The sequence below is a fragment of the Falco punctatus genome (genome assembly GCF_963210335.1).
Source record: "Falco punctatus genome assembly, chromosome: 3".
In the NCBI taxonomy this organism is placed as follows: Eukaryota; Metazoa; Chordata; class Aves; order Falconiformes; family Falconidae; genus Falco; species Falco punctatus.
The window spans coordinates 43,167,154-43,189,906 of NC_137582.1; the positions used below are offsets into that span (position 1 = coordinate 43,167,154).

At 41.8% G+C, this 22,753-nt stretch overlaps 1 protein-coding gene across 1 annotated transcript in view; it reads right to left on the bottom strand.

The window, feature by feature from the left end:
* Positions 1 to 22,528, bottom strand: part of LOC308060988 (serine/threonine-protein kinase Sgk3) — a 61,433-nt gene extending 38,905 nt beyond the window's left edge. Inside the window, exon 1 of the mRNA XM_080380387.1 lies at positions 22,284 to 22,528. The gene's annotated coding sequence lies outside the window, so the exon portion shown is untranslated. The remainder of the gene's footprint in view (positions 1 to 22,283) is intronic.
* Positions 22,529 to 22,753: the final 225 nt, after the last annotated feature.

The following is a 22,753-nucleotide window of genomic DNA, read 5'->3' on the forward strand; positions in this document are numbered from 1 at the left end:
AAGCAATTAAGATAGCAGCAACGTGGTATGTATCCTTAAATTGTAATTTGCCTGGATGAATTCTACAGCATGTTCATCTGTCTAGTGAATCATATTATGCAAAACACTATTAAGGTCTTAAAATTAAGGTCCTAAAATTTAAATAAATTCTAATTTACAGATTTTCTTGATGAGCTTTTAAAGGCTAATATTCTAATGTCAATGTGGATACCTGGTGGTTAACTGCATAGCATACAGAAACACAGGGAAATCAACTTGCATTTTCAAGTGAAGTTAAAGGTCAGTATTCACTCTTGACATTTTTGTACCCAGTAACTTGCTTGCATTCTCCATTTATGTTTCCTGGGCAAGTAATACACACAAAGAATCTTGCTTCCACTGTGTTGCAGTACTTCACTTCTAAAGAATGTTACAAATCCATGTACTGTGCTGTCTGTCACCTGAACTATTTAAAGTCTCTGCTGAAGAATACCAGTGACTAGGTGGTGAGGGTGGAAAAGAAGAAAAAATGGAAAAGAAATGAAGGACCTATCTCAACTCACTGCAAATCTGAGATGTCACAGAAATGCAGGGTACCTATAACAGGTTTCTCCAAACCCAGTATGAGCAGGTAGCAATAATCTGAACTATTAGGTTCTGGGTTTACTGAAAATACCCTCAAATTAGTATGAAAACTTTGTCCCTGACCAAAGATGAAAAGTCTTAATTTTACAATATCGATAGAACTATACAGTCAAAAAGACAGTATAAAAAACACTGTAAGACAAAGACAAGCAAGAATGCAGATGACTTGTTTAAATGTAGCCTTGAGCTTTGCAAATGAACACTATTCTGTATGTATATTCTGTGATACTTTGGCACGTATTCAAATATTCACACAAGCAGCACAGTCCAAACCACTTGACAACCATAGTCCAGTATTTTTAGTCACTGTTAAAACACAGTGGGTCAATTCAGCAACACCTTGAAATCATTACCTCACTATCAGCTTTGAACACCAACACCTCAACATTCCGTTTCACTTCCTGCATCTTCAAAGGAGTATCTTAGCCTACCACTTTTAACACAAAGCTTTCTACCCAACTCCTCACGCTCAGGGACAACACAACCTCCTTGCCCCAAAACAGACCATTAATAGAGTCATCAGGTTTGGACACTAAGATAAGATAGTGTTTGAAATCAAAACCACTTCCGCCGATAGGATCTGACATACCAGCAACTCCAGTTAAACCAAATGCATGTCTGCTTAAAACCCTCCAAAAGGCATTGACTGACACTGTAACAGATATGAAATGATCTTTTAAATCATTATTGTTAGCTTTTAACCTATAAAGCCCTATGCCTAACTCTGCACTCGGGTAACAACTGATGACCATTGTAGTTAACTTTGCATATGCCAATTGTTTTAATCAAAGATGAAAGTTCACTTCCTCTAACTCCAAGCAAGTTGTATCCACCTACACAGCATTGAGTAGTCTGAGGACATCACCCTTTGGAAAGCCTCAGGCTACAATGCATGGGCCCCACAATGACACAGGCACGGCAACTCAGGGCAAATACTGTCTAACACCCAGCTTTCTGGCAGCCAAGACGACCCAAAAAAAATGTATGAAGACAGATATGCACCTGCTCTTTACTATCAACTATTCTCACGATGCTTCCCAGCCTCTTGTTTGGAGGCTAATTAATCCATGTTCATACCCCACTGCCTGCTTAGGAACAGGACTTTGAAAAGACTTGGGAATGGGCCAGTTGGGACTGGGACCAGGCGTTCAGCACTGCAAAGCATGACACACAAGATCACGTACTGGAGAAAAAACTCTTCTGATAGACTCCTTGGACACAGGAGATTACCAGAAAACACAGGCTACCAAGGTCAAAATCAAACACAAGAAGACCCTCAGAGGGAAAGTGATCTAGCTGAAAGCCTGAGAGTTAAAACTGTGGAAGAAATGCCAGCCAGACAATATTTAAACCTCACAGCACATGTGCAATCAACATTGTCACCAGGTAACTGTTCTTTACCAAAGCTGGTTTTCTAACACTTAATGCATGCATTCATATTAATAGCTTTCATTTAATTCATGTGCATAGTTGTGTGCCTGTGCTTATTAGAGAAGTCTGAATAATGGTTCCGTTTTATGCAAGCTGCACAGGGGAAATGGTTTTTCCCCCTACCTTCTTTTTGTATGCTACATCAGCAACAAATGTCTTATACGGTCTTTCAATTTGAAGGAATGAAAAGGATACTTAAAAGACTGATTTATTGCAACACATATTTCAACACTTTCTCCCAAACCAACCAATCCACCCCAAACCACCAAAAGCCATCTGAACAAGTATGACTGAAATATTCAGTATTTTCTCTTGTCAAAGTGTAAGAATTTGGCAGGTAAAAGGAGGCTTCCCAACCCTGAATAACATTCATAGTGAAATAAGAGTTTTCCAGCACTCCAGACACAAAGATGACGGTCTATGTATTACAAGAAGAATGTCCTGGAGCACAGAGGCTGTTGAAGGTAAAAATCAGGATCTGCAGCAACACTACATGGACTCACACTTAGCATATCAGACACCACAAACCAAAATAATGGAAAACTATAGAAAAACTGTAATAGATTACATAATTTCACAAACATCACAGGCTATGCATAACATGAACCAGAAGAACAACCGCAGCACCACACTGAAGAAATTCTTCACAGAAGCTAAGAAGAAAACTGGTTTAAATCAATTGAAGCATATACTAAAGATGAGCACTAGTACAGAAGCAAGCATTGTGCCAAAAGCAGCAGTGTCACAAGGAATTAAGGAAAACCAGATAAAGCTGGAAGATTAAAATAACAAAGTTTACCCCTACCTAGGGGAACACGTATGCCAAGTACGTTGTTGTGTACCTTGGAAATGAAGATTCCCTGCCAGTGGTCTTCAGAGCCATTATGTTTTTTGTTAAAAATACATTAAGCTTTCAGTCTATTCAGCAATGCAGTTACACGGTGGGATGATGAAGCCAACAGCTGCGAGTTTCTCTGGGCAAGAATAACTGTAGTAAACAGTAAATACACTCAGTAACATGGAAAAGCCCCACTAAGCAGTACAGTAGCTCCTCTGCCTCAAATGCATTGACATTTACATTGGTCAGTGCAACCACACATATACCTGGTCCTTCCTAGAAGCAATATCTGCACTCTGAACATCCAGCAGACCTTTGTGGGACTTCCTAACATCTACAGTCCACGCTGAATGGTAACTCTTACTTGTCTGCTGGGTATTCAGAGCTCACAAAACAAATGCAGACAGTTCAGGTTCTGTCCTGGTACCCCCCCCAGGCAGAAGACTGGAGGCATCTCTGGACAAAATCAGATGCATGGCAGGTTTTACAGATCCTATCTCAGTTTTCAAGCACAGCCATCATTCCTCACACAGTACTAGAGACTTTGCCTAGGGATGCTTCCCTTTCCCCTCACAAAGGCCACTTTCATATCACATATTTTCACAGAACCATTGAATGGTTTGGGTTGGAAGGGACCTTAAAAATCATCTAGTCCCAACCCCCCCGCCACAGGCAGGGACACCTTCCACTAGACCAGGTTGCTCAAAGCCCCATCCAAACTGGCCTTGAACACTTCAAGGTTTGGGGCAGCCACCACTCTATTTCACTCCAAAGATTTTTCATTCCCTGAGATGTAGGGATGACTATATTTTGAGCTGCTTTCTTACAAGCCAGGGATTTCTGGCTGTACTTCATATACTTCATGTTTGGTTATGTTACATACAGTCTTTTACAATGAGAAGAAATCTGTTCCAAGCAACAACTACGGACAAACTACGGACCTGGCGATTACCTCATTGTGGGGAAGTATTTGATATGCATAAAGAACTGGAGGTAGCAAACAGAGCATAACGGGCTGAGTCGTGGTGGGGAGGCAACCCAAGTGATTCACTCCAGTAGAAAAGCTCTATGTACCTCAGACATAGCACAGACATCCCTCATCAGCTTGACACCAACATATAATCCATACCATAACCAGTTTCACATTTTAACCAAATACATGAGTATTAAAGAACACATATATATGCAAACCAATTTACTGTTACAAGCATTAGACAGGCTTTTAGAGGATGGAAAACAAATTGAAAACATGAAGACAATAAAGCCATAAGTTACCCTTTTTTCCTTTAATGCAAAAGTTCTGCTTGTCTACATGTCATGATTACTTGAAGCCTCTGTATATTTTCATAAATGTAAGCAGGAAAATTCATTTCTTTTGTACAACACTATGTCGTAACTAACAACCCTCTGGGTAATTCAATATAGACAAGCAATTTTTGGTAGGAACTGTGTAAATGCATGACAGAATTTCAAGCTAAAAAAGCAGTATCAGGCAGCGAAATACCTTATCTGCATTTTCAATACATGCATCCCTATTTTCCTCACTGCATCCTGCTGAAGTTCTTTATCTCCCTTATGCATACACCAAAATATATTATTATTGCCATACCAGTCATTTTGGAGTACTTTTTTTCAGCCAGGGCAAGTTGAACAATGTATTTTGTTATAAAGCAAACAACGTAAGATTAGTTTCTAAAAATGACTTCTCATGTAAGGCATTTAAAGTGAAGTGCACACGAACTGCCTGACAAAGCTCACTTCTGACCCAAACCCTGCTGTTTACATCCTGTTCACTTATCAGTGTAATGGCTGGCAGGGTTCCACCAGGAGATGTCATCCAACTGTAGCCATGGTGGTAGGAGAAGCACCGCTGAGGGCACACAGACACACACCAGTATCCATGGCCCACTGAGCCCAGAGCTCTTTTTGCCTTGCACCTACCCTCACTCACTGCACGTGTACGGTCTGGAGTAGGTACCCAAACTAGTTCAGCTACCAGAAGGAGCATAACAGTATGAATGGTAAACTCCTGATAGCCTAGTCTGCCTTAGTTTTCAGTTATCTTAGACATGCATAGTGAAGATACTGCCTCAAGCCATCACCATCTGCTTACATGGAAGCATGGAAGATTTACATGGATTCCAACAATATGAGGAAAAAGAAGTTCATTGGACCCAACTTATCACCAAGTCCTACAAGGGTATATACATAAATAACAAAAGGACAAAGATAACTGTCTGCTTTATAGATACACAGCAACATATGTGCTTGACATCAAATATACAGCTTATTGGTATAGGCTAACTTGCTCTGGGACTAGTTTCAGCAGACATGCACTGCAATAAATTACTACACTGTTAAACACTTCAAGCTGATGTTATCCAATACAGCTCATAAAGTGTAAGTTCTAAAAAAACTCCCAACTGGTACCACTGTGAGACCTGCATTTTGCTCTTAACAAAGGCTCTTCAGAATTCCGTTTCTAAATGAAATTCTATAAAACAGGCCAAGCATCAGAGCTTGCAGGAGATCTGAGCAGTTTGTGCTGGAAGGTATACCAAAACTAAGCTAAGTATAACAAAAAAAAAAGTTCCCTAAGTAGTAATTCTGTATGGATGTTTCTTAATTCAGCCTCCTGAATCCCAGCTACAGCACGCTCTACTAGAATTGCAAATAACAGGCTGGGGTGAACAAACATGCTTTGGTAAACAAGTGTTCTGGCACACAATGTTATGTAGGTGGGGTCTACCCAGAATGTCAAGAGTTCTTTCTCAAATTGTAGAGATGAGCAAGAATCCAAGCACTATATTTGCATTTTTCAAGCTATTTACTGGTATTCTATTCAAACTAAACTAAACAAGGGCATTGGTTTGGGGGGGTGGGGGGGTGGAGGGTGTATCCCGTCACAAAAGGCTCACAGCTGTTTTCCAAAGTATCAGCGTTTTAAAGGCAGCCTAAGATCTGCAGAACAGACCGGATTTGTGCTATTCTATTAATACTTCTAACAAACTGTTTATGTCAAAAGACATATGCACTCCACTATAGTAGTTATGCACCAACCTGGAGTAGAAAAAAAGGTAGCAACAATTAAAAAAAAAACCCAAAAAACTACCAAGCAAGAAGCTGTATCTCATAATCCAAAAAGGACAGAGATTTAAGCAAAATGTTGTAAGAGTTTATTATTTGCTGTCCTTACTTTGTTTGCTTGTTTATCTAGCCATTTCCTCCTGTTTGCCAGATGCCCAATCTATTCCCAACTCACAGAGAAGGTGTATTTCCATCTACCAACTACAGAGTCTGTTTTTTGTTGTCCAAGCACAAATACTCTCATTTGCAGTCCTGGGAGCTGTGGGTCAGTGTTTTCAGTGTGTATGTGGGTCTGAACTATTAAGTAAGTTCCAGCAATAGATTTATATGAAGATACATCAGCAATAAATTTATACAAAGATACAACCTGTCCTCTTATACCAGGTAAAACCAATATAGCACAGGATGTCCAAGAACAAGCAGGGTCAGAGGACAGACGATCAACTTTTGGACTCTACTAAACTAAATTTTTCTTTAACATATCTTTCTTTTTATTATATGGCAATCTAGCAGAAGCCAACTAATGGAATATTGGAAATCTGAGTACGAATCATAAGCAACAATTAAATAAATCCCTCTAATCTCAATATTAACTCAAGACTACTGTTCCATTAAGCAATTTTAAAAAGGAACACCGCAGTATTTAATCTTTCAGGTCAGCAGTTTTTTGATGTTAGTTATTATGGTGTTGGGTGATAAGGATCACAGGGAACAAGGAAAGATATTGTAGATTACAACATGGAACATGAATACTAAGTAGGAGAAGTTATCACAAAATTCTATTGTGCAGTCATTGTTCAAATTAGTAAATTGTTTCACGTGAAAATGTTCCTGCACACAAATCCAAGACACTGTTTTCCTCCTATAAAGCATGAGATCGAGAATAAGTCTTATTCCAACTACAGTTTTCTCCAACAATGCTGTACAAATTAAAGTAATTCTTGTAGATGACAGTGCAAATTTAAGCTTGCATAAGAACACAAAAGAGCAAAATGCCAGTTTTCTAATTACATGGCAATCTTTGTGTCAACCCAATTCATTAAATGTTTTTATAAATCTTCAAATTAAGCAAAGAAAAAAATTTTCTAGAAAGAAGATGAATTTTCTAAAGCCATGAGAACTCAGTAAGTCATACATCTCATGAACTGAAGCACTTGATAAATACGTTGTTACTGCATTGGTAGTAAAATACAGGAGCTGTGCAGAATCTATACAATGTTCAGGAAACGACCTATAGTCAACCTCTGGATGTGACTGCAACGGTGATGAGGATACCCAGACCAGAATACACACTACGCTAACGGATGCTAACAGGAGCAGTGTTGGAGGAGGATGTTCATACCTTCCATTCTTGGATTAACCGATGAAAATTTAACTTCAGTCTGATGCTGATACCATGCAAGCACTCAAAAATCTCTCCATGCCGCGCTAGCTCTGTTTCCCCTCAGGTTTGGGATGAGTCACTAGCAGGCTTGTACAGCAAATTGCTTCCGAGTCAAATACACCTTGGATTTATATAAGAAGTGTTGCGGTAACAGCCCTTCAAAATACCCACTTCAGAAATACTGCTTCATTATTCACCTTTATATAACTGCAGTTCTCCCAGGCCTACACTGCTCTTTCTTTTTTTCCCCCCCTTCTTTGCTTGCCACCAATTATCCTACCCGCATGCAGTGGTTAGCACAGCAGAACTGCAGGGAACGCCTGTGCTGCTGGCACCGTCACCCTCCCCTACAGTGCCTGGGGTGGTGAGCAGATGTCCAGCCAAGGGACCCTCACCACATACCTCTGTTAAAATAAAGGTGGGGTAATCATGGGTATTTTCATCCTTCACCCATCTGCCTCCGCTGATTGATTCAGAGGCATCTTCAAAATCAGAAAATATAAGCACTGTTTATTTTTCACTCTTATGAGAATAATGCCCATTTAAATGAGGAAGTACTGAGGACAAAAACATTTTTGTACATAATTCCTTTAAAGTCTGAGTAAGTAAGATGGCTGTTTATACTGCTGACTCCTGGCTCCAGCATTCCTACATACATAATTGCTGAATAAAGCTTTTCATATAAATTTTATTGCATTCATTGTGAACCTGCACAGTTGAAGTAGTACGATGTTTTAAAATCTGGTTTACGGGAAGGATGTCCCAAGTCACACAAGCCAGAGCAGCTTAGCACTTTTATGGGATAATGGTGACAGCAGAGTTTCTATCAACTAACAAAAAGGACCAGCAGATAAGGGGGACAAAAAGAGAACAAATAAAATATTAAGCTAACAGCAAAAAGAAAGACATTTTGGACATTTCACATAAATGCACACTTGAAAGCATTCATATGCCTACCACGGTGGGCAGGTATAAAGTCAAACTAGACCTGTGCGAATGCTAGAATTGTGGGAATATGAAAACAGGAAGATGGTGGGATTAGTTATTTAATTTACATGGGATTACATGAAGGGTTTTTTTTATTGCATGTCCAGAAAAGTTGAGAGTAGAGCCCACAACTTCCTGTAGTGTCTGGGGGAGGGGAGAGGAAAACAGGCAGAACTCCCGTTCCTTTACAACAAAAAAAACCCAACAAAAACAACCAAACAAAAAAATTATGTGGACATTTTCTTTTCTAAGGGGGGAAAAAAAAAAGCACACGGGGGGCAAATTTACTATGAAGGAAAGTAAATCAGATGCTAACAAAAAGTTATTTCAGAGAATACTTGTCAGTATCTTCTGAACACATAAATAATTGAATTTGTTAATTCACTTAAGTGTTAAGCAGTCACTTTACTGAAGAGCCTTAAAAAGACTGACTGCCCTGGTTAGTTCCATAGCATGCTGGCACAAAATGTATCATATATTTGGAGGGAAGTCAGATTAAAGAAAGAAACAAACAAAAACCCAGATATTGGCTAAGGAGAATAAATAAATAAAGCAAGGTCTGAATCCAAATAAATAGATTAATTTATAGCAGATAATAATACTAACACAGATAAAATACTAATAGATTAGTATTTTCTCTACCAGTAGCAACATTTTCATGGCCAAGATTATTCAGCTTCCAAAGAACAATAAAATTCAGGTCTGCTACACTGTAAAACATGAAAACAGCAATAAAAAAAGTGCCTGCAACAGACTCAAAGATTCAACCAAGGCACATGGGAAGTTTTTTCAGAACAAGGAAGAGATCTTGAGTCTTCCAAAATCCCAGTGCATCTTACTCATTATCCCACAGTGGAGGAAGACTACTTACAAAGGACAGCCTTTTTACTCATCTAGGAAAAAAAAAAGTCTACTTCTTACTTTCTTCTAAAAGCACCCACAGAATTCTCTAGTGCCACATAACACTGATTGCTCATCTGTGCAGAGCAACGACAGAACCCCCAGGTTACATACAAACGTTTGGAAGACCACTCGCCAACCCCAGCAAGATCGGAGCTCCCTAGGGGCACCTGAGTGCGTGTGTCAATATGCTCAGTGAATTAGTTTATTAGAACTAATCTCTAATTAGGTAGAGGATAAGTTATCATCAAAATCACAGTAATTCTTATTGGGCCGGAGATGTTAGTGCAAATGGGAGAAAAGGAGACAGAAGCCTACAAAAGCATTTTGTGATCAGGACAAACTGGCAAAGCCTTGCCTACTTAATTATTATATTAAACCCTAAACAGCGTTTTATTTTGGGTACCTCCATCAGCACAGACGTAAGTTTGCAGACAATTAAACACACTGCAAAGAGTAATAACAAATAGCAGGCAATGAAGAAAATACCTTCCCATTTTTTTATTGCATCATCTTTCTCATTTACCTTCGCTGGGAAGAAGTCTATCTACCATGCTGCATCCTGCCTCACCACTTCCCCACTGTCTGTAACCTGGCCTCACAAGAGGAAACCCACAGGATTTCAGCCCTCAAGAGGTGCAGCTCTTCATTCGCAACTGCTCTTTTCTTGTTCTCTGTACACTTGAATGCCACTGTCAACCACTCTGTTCAGGATCATTTTCACGCCGTAGCTGTGACTCGTCTTATCTCACCAGCTAGGAATAAAAAACAGAGAGCATGGCTCTTTGGAAAAGAGGTCATCTTTATTAATTTTGTGCAAGACATCTAGCGTAATGTGGACCTGATGCACCTTCAAGTGCCTAGTGGCTGCCAATGACCAAGACAGCTACATAAATTTATACATACAGATAATGTATTGCACACTCCCCTCTTACCATGCTCAATGGACTACATAGTAATCCTTCAAAGTTTCTAGATCTTTCTATTCCTGGCTCTTAACACTGTGGTCAGGATGGCCAGATCCCTTTCTTTTGAAAAGGTGGCAGCACATATCTTTAATTCAAAGGAAACACTGCATGGACTGGCTTCTCGTAGCAGGGTGGGAGCACTCTTTCTGCCTTTTTCACCCACCCTGTATTTGAAAAAAGTCAACAATAAGCTTTTAGCATCATTGGTGTCACCAAGGGTGAATGCGCAAATGCATTTACAGTTAACTGCTGAGGTCACTCAGGGCACAAGCAGTGGAAATAAATCCACGGTCAGAAGAGTTTGGGTCCAGCATCTGACCTTTGTACAGTATCAACAACTTGTGGAATGAAATCTGGACCCACCACAGATGGGCTCAGGTTACAGACCAGGAAAAGAGATGGGGTTAGACTAGGTGATCTTTAAGGTCCCTTCCAAACCAAACCATCCTGTGATTCTGCAAATTTGAAAGCACACCCTCTCTTTATTTTTTAAATTGGTATTTCCCAGTATGGTAGATCCACTGGCACTATACGAAATGACAACGTGTGGTAGGCAGTTGGCAGAGCCTGAGGAGTTGCAAGAACAAGACAGTTGCCCTAACAGGGCTAATCAGTTTAAACAACAAAGCCATTAAAAATATCTAGCAGCACCAAGGTTATTTGCTTGGTATCTCAAAACTACATCTCAAACAGCTAGCAACTTGGAAATAAAATAGAAAAGCCTGAAATAGGAATCTTAACAACACATGGTATCTTGATAGCCACATGGTATACAGAGCAAAGGCCCATGAATTAACATGAAATTTTATTGTTGTTTAGACTCACACTTCTTTTATTTCAAAATTAGCAATTTTTTAATTAAATATTTAAGAAAATATAGAAGGCAGCAGATTCATTAGGTTTGTTTCTAGACAAATGGAGAGCAACTAGTTCAGAAGACAAATTGATTAAACCTCATGAAATGCGAGGAGAAGGAGCTCATAAATATAACAAACGTGAACACACCCAGGTAGAAAGGAGACCTCACAAGAGATACTACTAAGAGGAGAGACAAGAAAGCAGCGGCAGTTCCTCCAAGAAACAATACAACAGGTTAATGTGTGGTTGTGCCCTGTAAAAATAACCAGCAGAAGTTGTAGCACAAGATTTATTTGTCAAGACAGACACAGACTATGAAAACACAGTCAAATTGCTAGCAGTAACTATAACATCTACATAAGTACATAGGTTTGAGAATCAGCATGGTTATGATAGAATTATAATGCAAATAAAACTGGCTAGCAACAAACAAAATCACTATTATCAATATGTTTATAACTAAAGAGCAAGAAAACCGTTGCTGCCCTAGTCAACACAGAAAAACTAATGAGAGATGACATCCAGAAGGCTACCATGTTTAGGACATCAGTCTTCACCAAAAGGGTCAAACACAAGCAGTGACTAGCATAAATAATAGCAATAACAGGTAATATTTCAGGAGGAAGGGGAGAGAGAGAGAGAGAGAGAGAGAGAGAGAGAATGTGAATGAGAGTGTGTGTATGCAGGCACAATAGGGAAAACAGAACAAGTAAGCAAAACAAAGCAACAAAACCCAGGTAAGAATATTAGAGACCAAATGAGTCAGTTTAACTTCAAATTCCTGGGGAAAACAATCCAGAACAAATTAATTAGTAGCATTTGGAAGATAATCTTAAGTAGTAGCCAAAAGAGATTCACTAAATCACATTGCTAACTTCCTTTGACAGGGCTTCCAGTCAGGTAGGAGAGAAACTACAGATGTCACATCTTTCCTTTAGTAGTGCGTTGAAACTGCCTTGAGATATTTTAACAATCAGCTACAGATGCAAGAAGAATAAATACTAGTTCAGGATGTGTGAAACAAAGGTTAAATATATCATCGTCAGGACAGAGTAGTGATCTGGAAGGACGGAGCGAAATGTAGCAGGTTATGTACATGGTACTTGCCACAGGCAGGAAACATCAAATACAGAAATACAGAATGGGAAACAAGGCAGCGGGCTACAGCAGGTCACGAGACATCATACCGTTGTAAGAAAGACAGAGATTGCTATGAGATATAGGAGTGCAAAGCCTGAGCATTATCTGCTGAACTCAAAAAAATCCTTCTACTTCACTCTGGTCATGTCTGAACACCTAGGAAAGATGTGGACTCACCAACGAGGGTCTAGGGAACAGGAATGAGAATGCGAAGTAGTCTACAAAAGGGGACTTATGGGGAGGTGGGATGGACAAGCTAGTTGTTAGTATGGGGGTGGAGGGAAGCACTGAAGGGACAGCTGTTATATTGGAAGACTACTACAAAGACAAGGGAATTGTCTCCTCAGTCCGCTATGGATAGGACAAGTCCTAATGAGCTTAACATGAGCACAGGACAGGGTCAGGTTAAACACTGGAGGAGGGAAGACAAGAACATTAAGAAAGTAATGGAAGGGTAGTGAAGCCCTGGAAGAGATTCCATCAGGAAGGAGCTTTAAAAACAGCCAAGGCAAACATTTCTTCATAAAAGATTGCACCCTTGGGGCAAAGACAGTAAGTGACCTCCTGAGACTGAGACCTTATGGCTGGGAGCAATGTTCTAGGAAAGAGACGGTGGCGAACAAGAAGTGAGGGGAAGGAAAAGTGGTTTGATAGCACAGAGAGAAGAAGCACTGAGGGAAGCCAAGTGACAGGCAGGAAATTGAGGAAAAGAAAGATGAAAAATGAGACTGCCATTTCCAGGGAGAGTTATTTCAGCGATGTGTTAAGACTTCCATGAGCAACTACTTACACAGTTGTACCCGAAGTCAAGAGAAAAGGCAGGCTCTGGGTGCTTGCATCTGTCCTTGCTGTGGTTTTTGTTCCCACGTGTACCTTAGCAAGTAACACAGTGCAAGAAAAGCAACCCACAGAGAGGAAAACAGTTGGTGTTGAGGATGTAGCATCCACACTACCCATGTCGGCGTGGCAGGATTTGTATGTTTTGCTTGAAGGCAACTCTAGCCTGGTCCTGTGGGCAGGATACCTGTTTGTGGTCGGTAGGTGTTAAACACACTCCAGCAGAACATCTCCCATTCTGACTTCATTCATCAGAAAGGAATCCACCTCATGTTCTCCAAGATCACCAGGCAAATCGAACCAAAGTGTGGTGAAGGCTGTACTTCAAATACAGACGCACCCTAAGCCAAACCGGAGGGATCCAGGGACCAACAGTGGCATCCATATGGCAGAGAGCAAAGCAGGACAGGTCAGCTGCAGCAGACCAGCACCGCTTGCCTCAGCTGTTAGACAGATCTAAGTACTTTGCAGCAACAAGCATGATGGGAGTGACAGTGCTAAATATCTAGGCACCAGGCACTGACTGTTTCAAGACAGCATATTGACCATTTTAACTGATACCTGATGTGACATACGGGCGCCTCTGGTAGGTATGTAAATACACTGTAACAAACCATCACAATGTTTTCATTGAACAACTGTATTTGCTTTAAAATAACACTGCTAATAATCTGTTTCCAAAGTTTCTTTCTTTCTTCTCTTTAAATGAGGACCTCTGTCTTGGGACTTTCTGACTCACAAATTAAAACAGAAGAACCAAAACCAAAGGCCAAGCACCCAAGCCATCAATCCTTTACAGTTACTGAGTCATAAGAGTAGTAACCAAGACAAAGAACAATCCGGTTTCTCGCTACCAGTTCCTCATTTCTTGTCAACATACTTTTCTTTCACTGATGCAACTTTCTTTTCCTAAAGAAGAGTTAAAATGTGTATGTCTGTGTGTGTATGCCTGTTTAGATTCTGAGCTGCAAGGCCATCCTCTGTTCCCTATGAGGCCCTTGCTGTGCAGCTTCTGAAATATTTGGCACCTTCAGACTCCTTGTCAAGGACTGTTTTGTTTCTTACTCTGTGCACATCACACATCCAGCTTGGTTCCCTGAATAATTATCTGGGCTTTGACTGGGTGGTTGATGACAACATTTATTTCAGGTCACTTCAAGTGATACTCCTATGTAAAACAGCAAACTGAGTTTTGCACATGTTGACAAGTTTACTGTTTCATTTCTGAGTAAAACCCTGTAAGTGTTATGGGATTCCTCCTTCTACTTCCGTTTTAATTCTTTATAAACACATACACATGAAACATGGGAAAAAAAACACGAACAACCTCAACTAATATCAACAAATACAACTAAAATGTTTGCACAGAAATTCTAGATACCTTTTAATACAGGAGAGAAGCTACTGAATTCTGGTTTTATTCCCAGATAATTAAACAAGGGGGAAAATGGCTGAGGGCATCAAACATAAGAATATCTTAACTGAGGATCCTAGCCAGCAGAGTTGTTTGCAAGGCAGGCATTATTTACATATTCTGGTGAAGTACTCCACAAGTACAACATTCTAAGGCAGTTACAAATTTCTAGTAGCCTCTGTCAATTCACATAAAACATGCTTTAACACCCAGATGCTGTGACCAAACCCAAATTAATCATAAATTCGAAACTCCTCTGAATTGGTGAGGTTAAGTCAAGCTTTGAGTTTAAATTTACATGCCTTGGATGTGTAAATTAACATCCAAGCAGGAAAACTTACTTTTAATTGGCTTGGACAGTATATAAACTCTTTCTTTTTCAGTCTGCCTTCTGATTTTAATTGGGTAGAAAACTACTGTAAATATTTTCTTCTTTCTCACTCCTTCTTACCAAGTTTTTTTATAAACAAGTGAGGTATTGTTTAGCTGCTATGTAGTACATCCCACAGGGCCCAAACCAAAACAAGAGAAAAAGTATGTGTTCAGACTACTACAGAGCAGTCGGGTTTTTACATATTTTTTGATCACACGCTGTAGAACAACTTGCGTACCTCCAAACAAATTGGTCAGTGCAACTTATAGCATCTTTTTAGCTTTGCTTTCATTGTCTGTGTAAGGAGAGAAAAGCAGGCTTGGAAACTTTGGCAAATGAACCTAAACAGATTTGCTCAGCGGTCTCCGAGTCTCTGGTCAACAGTTCTGGGCTGTTCAAAGCCCAAGTACAAGTGCATCACTGTTCCCTCATTTAAATGTAGAATAATTCTAGGATTCATGGCAATGCCAGCTTAAAGTCAGCTCTAAAGAAACCCTTTGTTTTCAAATAAATCAGTGCCTGGTTTTAGATAATTCTATAAAGAATCCTATTCATCCACCACATAACGTTATTAGTTAAGATGAAAAGAGCACCAAAGAGGCAGCCAACCTCCAAAAAAATCTGAAGAAAAGTGAAATTAAACCAATCTATCTGGCATATGCCTTTAGAGTTACATATAATGTGTGTGGACCCATACACAAGATGCATACACAAGATGCAAAACCCCACTGGAAACAGCAGAGTTTGTAATTGATACAAAAACTTTACACCAAGACAGCTGAAACTTCTGGAGCACATGGCCACACTCTCTCACCACAGCAATGTAACTGCTCTGGTTTTTGGCACTGCTGCAAATATCACAATGATTTTCAAGGGACATCACCAAGGGACAGTTTTGGGGTCCCCTGACAGAGAAACCCCATAAGTTTTCAATCAGGGCTCTGAAAACAGGAGGATGGCAGGAAAGAGTTGTTAGACCCAACAATTCCAAAGACAACAGATACTCTTTTACCAAGGGCTAATTTGGGAGGGAGAAATTCAAATGCTGTTTAACTATTTCCATGCTAGTCTGAAAAACCAGAGCAATTGATCAAGCTACATTATTTATTTACAAGAAATTTACCATGAGTACTAGCAGATTAGACCAACACCACTGGATTCATTACTTAAATGAAATAGGAAGGCCTAGTATTTGAAAAAAAAAAAATCAGGAGGCAAATTGCATTCTAGGCTATCAACATCTACTATGGCTCTTGACAACCCCCTTCTGTTTCACTTCTTACCTCTCATAAAATATTGGTATGTACTCTTTAATGCTACATGCTCTTTTTACTTGCCTTTTATGAAAACATAGCATATATTTTTTTTGCCTCTTTTTTCCCCCCTGTACCATTCTGTGCATCAAGATGCACCATTACCATTGCAGCAAGGAAGCAGAAGTCTCCTAGTTCTTTCATGCACTTGTCTCCAGGCATTTGACAGCCTGGGTACTTTGCCAGGTAGGGTTTTTTTCTGAACTGTTCTAAATTTTCTCTGTTTTGTAGTTTTTGGGAGCATTCCAAACTCACAGACTTAATGCATCTTGCTTTTGCAAGGTATGGTTAAATCCCATCCAAAGGGAGGACAAAAGTTATTTTTTCTTTAATTACCTCCTGTCTCTCTTCCATATTCTTCCTAACATTGAAGCAAACCACATATCATAAACTGGAAATTCCCCAGTGTTTATGTAAAAGCATTCATTTTCTGAATGCTCAGTCCTTACTTATTTACTAAACTTAGTATAAAATATAATTTAGGGCTTAATAGTGATCCCTGCTCATAAATACCTAACACTAAGATGCCAAAAAAAAAAAAAAAAAAAAAGTCCACACCTAAACTAAATACACAGAAGTTCTGTCAAGAGTCCTGCATACTGAGTACATTTGAATTAAAATACATCCTGCACTTAAGCAGGAACTACACAGGGCATGGAAGAGGCCAGAAGACAGATGGTCGAGGGCTGCAGCACACGTGCTCTAAATGAGCTGGAGGCAACTGGATTTGCTCAGCCCTGAGAAGAGAAGGCTTCAGGGGCACCTAACAGCAGCCTCCCAATGTCTTTGAGAAGGTTACCAAGACAGAGACAGTCTCTTTGCTGCATTGCATTGCATAAGAAATCACTATGAGGATAACTGACCACTATGACAGGTTGCCCAGAGGGGCCACAGAGCCTCAGTCTTTGGAGGTTTTCAAAACCCTGCTAGACAAAGCCCTGAGCAACCCTGTCTGAACTCAGGCTTAACCCTGTTTCGAGCAGGAGGCCACACTTGACACCTCTCAATGTTCCTTCTGACTGGAATAACTTCATGATTTGAGACGTTTGGCCCTAAGCAGCACTTACCCCTTCAGCGTATCTTCCCAGCTGAATCCAGAAATGTCACTGTAACAAAGTGTATACGCAACACCACAGGACAATAATCCTCACAATTCCCCCAAACACTTGCAATTTCTCATTAAAATATCAATTTGAGCAAAGATTAATGATGCAAAACCCTGAAATAGCTATCAAGATAGTTTCTGAAAAATAAGAACTGCCTTTCCAGCCAGTGCCTTGTTTTAACAGCAAACAGAAAAGTCACAAGATCTCAAAAATTGGCAGACAGTTTGCATTTATTTAGATACCAGATTTCGCACCCTGTATTATATTGATAAATATGAATACTTGGGAGTGACTCCAATTCCACATTGCTCAATAAACACTCAAATATAAGGTATAACTCCATGGGGCGCTGCAAATCCATTCTGATGCACCTGCTATATTAGCAATATTGGGTGCAGAATCAGAGGCAAAGCCTTCCCTGGCCTGATGATTTTTGCAACTAACAATACAGTGAAAACATTTTAAATATTTTTATTTCATCAGTTATTTCACAACAGTGAGCAAGAGATGGAGAAGTACCGTTGAAGGAAAACTGATGACAAGAACTAGAAGAGATGGCAGCAGCAAAGCAGCATGCTGGTGCCTCACGAGCAGACGGAAATGTGTCGGTCTTCCTTCCCAGCAGAGGCAAAGGATCAGAAGCTGGTACCCCTTTGGTTTACTCCAAGAGAAACGTAACGGTCTGTCAAGTTATGCAACTTCTGCAATGGCAGTATTTTGCAATAGTATTTGGCAAGGCACTTAACACTAGCAGCTTGCGAGTCGCCCTCGGAGTTTCAAACAAGACTGCCAAGAAATAAGATGTGGTATCTTTTTGAATAAAGGAGCTCTGAAATAAATTTAGACACCAGTCTCAGTTATCCACACTCCCCCCCAGCCAGGTGCTTTCCTGCCCTAAAGCCAAGAAACACTGAAGTTGCAAAGCAGAGCATTTCAAATATGAAGGGATAAGGAATTTCCCTCTTGTAGTCAGATGATACTTGCAGGGTGTCTGAGAGTCCCAAGTGAAAACATCACATGAAGATAAAACTTTACTTCTTCATTTGCTAAAGGCTAGAGAGGAAGTCTCTCAGCACAGAATTGCGTGAGGGAATGGAGTTACAGGTCAGGTCACAGACACCCAAATCTGTGGTACAGATCAGTTACAATGACATGTAAAAAACTGCGTAACACAAAACTGCCAGGTGGCTCACACCGATCGCTGCACAGATACACCACGAGAGAGGAGTCCCAGGATGGAGAATCCTGCACTGGAAACGGGTCTTTCTGGTAGGAAACACTGGACACTCTCCCCACTTCAGTCTCAGAGATTAAACTCTTAAACCAGGACTACAGACAGCTGTCACACCCACTCCAGATCTCAGAGCCCATTCTTCTCCTGGGCTCAGTTTTCTCCTAGAGCCCCTAACCAAGTGTTGCTCCTCTCCTGAAACATGGAGGATGCCACGGAAACTCTTACCTCTGATAACAGTCTCAGCAGAAGCAACCAAGCACTAGATCCCAGCTGTCCTCCCAGGGGAACACACAAAGCGCTGGAACAGAGTTAGTTTATCATACCCCCTCGTGTCAGCCTCCGGCAACGTGCTACATCTTCTACTGGGTGTCCCAGGTTAAAGCACAAGGGGAGAAGCCCACCCTTCTACTCACTTACTTCAGCCTATGCTACAGCTGCTGGGGGGAGGGGAGGGGGGGGAAGATGTGAGCTTGAACCCCTTGGGCACAGGGACCAGAGGCCAGGTTTCAACTACTAGAACACAGTTTACTCTTTAGACAAGTCCCACCACCTCCAGCTCTCAGGAGAAGGTGAGCACTGGCTCCTCTTCTGGCAATGTTTTAAAAAGAAAGCCTATACAACTGCATTTTGAGACACAACCAATCCTATCAGCATGTGTGTTTACAGTGTGCCTGCCAGGTGTCCTAGTTTCTTCATCACCGTGATGATAAAAAAAAAAAAAAAAAAAAAAAAAAAAAGGAGGGCTTTGATGCTCAACTACAGCAGCTCTAGATAAGGTGCTTAAGAACTTTCTGCTTAAAGAGAGAGATCCAATACATTTAAGACGTTTTCAGAGTCAGAGAGAGACACTGTGTTAGGTGGTTTGGAGAAGTTGTGGGGATAAATTCGGTTTGAGAATTAGAAATGCAAGCATGAACCTGATTAACACATTTTAAAATGTTCTCACAGCACGCTGAAGCCCTTCAGTTCTACTTTGGAAAGTGTGTTTGCTTTGCAGGTTATTTTAGCATATGGATACTACTTAAACTAGAACAAAATGAATCCTTCAATATAAACACACAAAGTGCTAACTTCAAATAAAAACAACATATTGCTTTACTGCAGCTCAGTCCATATAAATACATAGATTACTTATGCTAGTTTCTAGTTCCTTGGCCTACAGGGGAAAAAAAAATTCATAGCAGTATAAGAACTCTATGACTTAGGAATGTCCAAAAATGAAGTCACAAAACACCCAATGGTGACTTTACTTTTGGGAAGTGCCCACTCCTTAAAAATAACATTTTTCTAAATGACAAATTAGACAGCCAAAAATAAATATTCATTTACAACTACAAATATATGTAATCTGATCTCAATTTACATGCAGAAATACAAGGCATTTGTGTATAAAATGGCTTGTAGCTGCAGGGACAAAATGCCCTAGTATTTGTATGCAAATTATAAAACTGAAACCATCTGGAAAATGATCTGGGATATAGGCAGGATAACCCAGGAGAGAGCTGATGTGTAGATGCGGCTGAAGGATCACAGCTTATTAGAAGCTTATCCTGTATGGATGGGATGGAAAATAAGATTTGACATACCCTCTTACACAGTGATGATTAACAAGAAACTGCAATTAACACACATGGCATTATAAGATGACAGATGATTTCCATCATAAATCCTAGATCCCAGGGGAGACAAGAGTTGTTTTGCATCTATTTTTATCTGTTAATACTTGGGGCATTTTATTTAATATACTTTTTTTTTTGGTTCTCAGCATACCCTATTCAAATATCTTGTTGCTGGGTCAAGTCAGCTTTGGAAGCTTGCAGCTACACCAGCTAGCTAGGCTGAAACAATTCTGCATATTAAAAAGCCGCAATCACTATTTTAAACACATGCCATTACAGTCAAATTATACACCTACTTGCAGATTGACTTTAAACAAGTAAAAAAATGAACAGAGTAGTAATTTTAAAGTGCCCACATCTCAACACTTGAACTACCAGCTCCCTGCAATACATTATTTTATAAGCAGAGTGGGCTAGGAACTGCCCAACTAATGTCCCCTGCAGGTCCTTTGAAGACCTCTGTTCAATGAGACGCGAACATCCAGCTTTGTCAGGCTTCTTAGAAAGAAATATGTCCTTAGAGAATGAAAATGCAGACAGCAACAGTAAAAAGCAACAACTCTTTATCAGTTGTTGATTATCAGAAGGAAGATCCCCTCAGAACAACAAAACCAATGAATTACAAGTCTTGCAGTAGTCTGAATGCATCCCATGTATACACCAGTCCACATAACTCTCCTTCCCCTCAGGAAATGTTTAATCCTCCTTCAAGGTAACAATAGAAATTGAATTCATCAGATTAGCATGAAAGAAATTAAATGCAAGGGCTGTCAGCATCTATTTTGAGTGTCCAATATAAACGTCAGTGCTGTTTCAATGCTCTGAGCACATAACAAAGAGGCTTGTAGCACTTTAACTAGAGAGAAATACAGAGATCACTAACTGGTTTTTGCTGCCAACTAGTGAGTATTCCTGCTCTTCATACACTCCCAAAAACTAAGGGAAAGAGCTGGCAGAATTCAGACAAAAAAAACAGCTCTGCGGGAGCACCTAAGTCTCTGCAAGGAGTGCTGACCAATACTCATGAAAGAACTGAGCCAAAACCATCCTGCAAATACAAAGTCACGCAGGTGAATGTTGCTGGATACTTTTTCAAGCTCCACTAGCTCTCCCCCTAACACAAATCCTCCAAGTCTGCGTCAGAATTTTACCTTCCCTGTAAAAGATCTGGGCAGGAAGTACAGGTACTTTGCAACTCCATCTGCACAAGAGGGGAAAATATTTTAATTTTCTCCCTGCCTCCAACCTTCTCTCGTATTGAAGGTGTTAAAAGGGGTGAAAAGGCAATTCCAGCTGTTGCCTCTCGGGCACAGAGACCACTAGAAAGAGACACTGCAGACCTGAACTGTGAGAACTGCTTTTCCTCTGTGAAGCACAAAGCAAAGTGAACCAGGGTCTCCCCATCCTCCTGGAGCACGGGAAAGGGCTCTCTGGAAAAGGGCTCTTCCAACCACTCTAAATGCAAGCGTTAAGCCATACCTTACCTCTTAAACGTCTGCTTCCAGCTTAGCCTCCATCACCATCTACACGGAATTAAGCAGTAGAACTGAAATGGAGTTTGGTGGCGTGTGTAGCTGCAACCCAGAAACCAAACCCTTCCACACCCGGCCAGCCATGCAAAATAAAGCGTAATATGTGAAACTGCACATACACACAGTAACGCATAAAAACATTAGGGCAAAAGTACTAGCAGGAGCAAATAACACCGCTGGAGAAGGGTGGGGGGAAAAAAAGAGACGCAAGAGGAGAATGTGAAATCAGGAATGATTTTGCAACTTCTTTGCAAATACAGTATCTAAAACTATACCAGCTGGGGCGGGGGGGGAGCCGAAGTTTGTCCATGTTTGTTTGTTTGTTTATCCCTCTGCCCGCCCTTTGCCCCCAGCCCGTACGTAGCTCCCCGCCGCTGCAGCCGCACGCCCACGCCGATCGGCTTCGCCCTGCGCGAGCAGCCGCAGCCCCCCCGCAGCAGGCGCGGGGCCCCGCTGCGCCCCCCGGGCACGGCGCGGAGCGGTGCCGCGCCACACGCATTTTCGGGCTGCAACAGCGGAGCGGCGAGACGGCCCCGCGCCCCCCGGCCGCTCCGGACGGCCCCTGTTTAAAACGCCCGACTGTCCGCCGGCTGCAGGCGGCCACCGAGACAGCCGGACTCCCCCAGACCCCCCCGTACCTGCGTCCCGCCGGCCGGGGGTGTCCGTCTGTCCGTCCGTCCGCCCGCCCGCCCGAGCGGGCACTGCCTCCCCGCCGCGTCCGCCGCGCTCCGCCCGCCGCGGCCCGGGGCTGGCGGGCTCCCCCCACGCGCCGGGGGGACGAGGCGGCCACGCGTGACCGCCGCCCCCCGCCGCCGGCGCAGGTGAGGCCTCCCCCGCTGCCGCCCGCGCCTCCCCCGCCGCCGGCCCGCGCCCACCAGCGCCCCCCTGGGCGGCGGCGAACGGCGCCCGCCGCGGGGTCAGGCGGGGACTGGGGCCGGCGCCCGGCCCGGCCCCCAGCGGCCTGACGGCGGCCCGGCCCCGGCCCGCTCCCGCGGCGCGCTCCGGGGCTGCAGCCGCCCGAGGCACGGGCACGGGCAGAGCACCGCCGGCTGCCGGCGAACGCTGGGAACCGGGATTCGAGGCCGGGAGCACCGGGGCCTCCGGTGAG